This window comes from Sturnira hondurensis, unplaced genomic scaffold (genome assembly GCF_014824575.4).
Source record: "Sturnira hondurensis isolate 20B ecotype Veracruz unplaced genomic scaffold, ASM1482457v3 Scaffold0021762, whole genome shotgun sequence".
In the NCBI taxonomy this organism is placed as follows: domain Eukaryota; kingdom Metazoa; phylum Chordata; class Mammalia; order Chiroptera; family Phyllostomidae; genus Sturnira; species Sturnira hondurensis.
Genome location: NW_028094393.1, coordinates 35,595 through 38,662, shown reverse-complemented (window position 1 = coordinate 38,662; position 3,068 = coordinate 35,595). Strand labels below are relative to the sequence as shown.

The following is a 3,068-nucleotide window of genomic DNA, read 5'->3' as shown; positions in this document are numbered from 1 at the left end:
TGGCACCTTAAAAAGAATAAACCTCTAGAGAACAATAACAAATCTTGAAACTTAAAAAAAGTTATTATTATACATTTATTATAAAAATTATTACTAGTTTAATTTTAAACTCATTTTTATCTCACAGTGCAGGAAAAATAATTGTCTAACACACAATTCCCTTGTGGTACTAAGTATGAAATTAGAATTTTCAGGGTTTTTTTTCCCCTCACCTGAGAACATACTTATTAATCGCAGAGAGAGGGGAAGGGAGGGAGATAGAAGCACCTCCGTGAGAAGGAAACATCTGGTTGCTTCTCATAAGTGCCACACCTGTGCCCGACTGTTCCCTGACTGGAGACTAAACCTGAAACCTGACCAGGAATCCAACCCGGGAACTTTTGGTTTACTGAATGATAATCCAACCGACTGAGCCACACCGGCCAGGGCCGAAGTGGAGTTTTTGTGATAATTTACTTTCAGCCGAGATCCTTATGGGAGCTGCACACTTCTATGGCTAGGCCTGTCAGGTAGGCACTGGCGATGGTGTTGTTGCTGCAAAGGGATTACACTTTTCCTCCTCTCCAGTTACAGTCAACTGAAGATTTGTTTTTGCTTTTGCCATTGGAGATTCAGTTGATGGTTTTGAGGTATATATATATATATTTTAAAGACAATCCTGTGATATAAAGTTTTGCGTACTACCTCTAAAAGATATTCCTGAGATTTCTCATCCCAAAAAGAAATGTGTTAGCCCTGGCTGGTGTAGCTCAGTGGATTGAGCACGGGCCTGCGAACCAAACGATCGCAGTTCAATTCCCAGTCAGGGCACATTCCTGGGTTGCAGGCCAATTCCTGGCAGGGGCCAGTTCCCAGCAGGGGATGCACGAGAAGCAACCATACATTGATGTTTCTCTTCCTCTCTCCTTCCCTTCCCCTCTAAAAAAAAAAAAGATAAATAAATAAAATATAAAAAAAAAAGAAATGTGTTTAGTTTTTCTTTTTATTGCAGTTATATGAGATGATAAATGTTAACTACACCTAATGTGGTAATTATTTCACAGTATATGTAAATCAAACCACATTAAATTTATTCAGTATTCGGCAACATATGTCAAATATTTCTTAATACAATTGGAGGGAGGTGGGTATTTCTGATTATTTCAGAAGCAATCTTTAGATCGTTGTTCCCAACACTATAAAGATACAGTTGGACAAATCCAAAATGTGGAAAATTCTACTAAGCAAATTACCCACTGTCTTCAACAAATTAACAACATTAAGAAAAAGAATTGGTTGGCTGGCAAGGACACGGCACTGCCTAGGGCCTGGAAGATCCTGAGCCCTGCCCAGATAGCTCCGAGCCTGTGATGTTGATGTGCAAGCTCAGAGTGTGTCTTCTTGGGGACACAGGGGATTGGGAAATCAAGCATTGTGTGTGGATTTGTCCAGGATCACTGACAATAACATCATTCCAACCATTGGAGAGTCTTTATGACCAAAACTGTGCCTTGTGGAAATGAACTTCATAAGCTCCTCATCTAGGATACTACTGCTCAGGACCAGTTTCATTCCTTGGCTCCCAGGTGCTACCCTGGATCTGCTGCAGTGTATCATAGGCAGTGTATGATATTACCAAACAGGACTCATTCCATGCCTTGGAGAAATGGGTGAAAGAACTGAAAGAACATGGTCCAGAAAGCACTGTAATGTCTATTGCTGGAAACAAATGTCATCTCTCAGGTATTAGGGAGATTTCCTTGAAGGATGCAAAGGGATATGCTGAATCCATAGGTGCCTGTCATGGTGGAAGCAAGAGCAAAAATGCTATTAATGTTGAAGAGCTCTTTTAAGGAATCAGTCACAAGATCCCACACTTGGACCCTCTCGGAAATAGAAACAATGGAGCAATCAAACTTGGGAAGCAGACCACTCCAGCCAGCAGGTGGTGCTGCCGAGTAGGGCCCATGGCCCATTATACTTGAAGAAACCAGAGCCACCTCCCCGTGCACTGCTGAAGGACTCCCATTCTCGGTGGCCTGGCACCTCACTTAGAGAGAAGTGAGCACACTGGCTTGGCATCCCGGGAGACCTGCAGGGAATGAGGCAGAAAATGTCCTTGGAAAAAGATTTCCGAAAACTGGAAAAATTCACAACCTATCCTTTCATGCATGAAATGCACACAGGAAAGAAGAGATGTTAGATAATAAGTATAGTCGAGTTTTTGTTAAAAACCTTAAAATATTCTGAATTTGTACAAAAATCTTACTGGCTCATTATGTGTGTGAAATTCTGAAATTGGTGCTCCACTCTGATTTCCTGTGTTCCCTGGCCAAATTCCAGTAGCTCCTTCACTGTGTTATCATTGTTACCTAGCCAGTCTTCACTGAAAGGTTGACTTGTTTTCCTTCAATTTACCTTTCAATGGAGTATAATTGGTTCATCACTCAAGCTGTAGGCTTGAGTTGTTATAAAAATGGAGAAAGACGTATTAGAAACTGTTGTCTGCATCTTTGACTTTTACTTGAAGAACATTTTTTAAGTCTTGGTCATATATAAACAAACAAGTCAGATCTGAAAAAAGAAAAAAGAATTTAAAAGGAGGAAAATATTATTATTATTATTTGTTTTTTAGATTCTATTTATTTATCTTTAGAGGGGAAGGGAAGGAGAGAAGGAGAGAAATATCAATGTATGGTTGCCTCTCGTGAGTCCCCTGCTGGGAACTGGCCTGCAACCCAGCCATGTACCCTGACTGGGAATCGAACCGCGATTATGTGGTTTGCAGGCCCGCGCTCAATCTACCAGGGCCTTTGAACCACACGATCTGAGCTACACCAGCCAAGGCTGGAAAAATTTTATTGATTAAAAGAAACTTAAAAGATACATGAAAGAAATACAATATTGTGGATATTATTTGAATTCTGATTTGAACAAAGTAATAAACAATTGAAGAAACTAGTAACTAAACCTTAAAAAACTTTTAAAGCCATTGGTGAAAATTAAAAATGGACTTGATATTTAAGACACTTAAAAAACTTTGTGTGATAATGGTATTATTATTTTTTTGAGGATTTTATTTATTTATT

The 3,068-nt window shown here is 39.5% G+C and overlaps 1 pseudogene; it reads left to right on the top strand.

Moving 5' to 3' along the window:
- The first annotated feature begins 1,349 nt into the window (after nucleotides 1–1,349).
- Nucleotides 1,350–2,097, top strand: LOC118978284 (ras-related protein Rab-31-like; annotated as a pseudogene).
- Nucleotides 2,098–3,068: the final 971 nt, after the last annotated feature.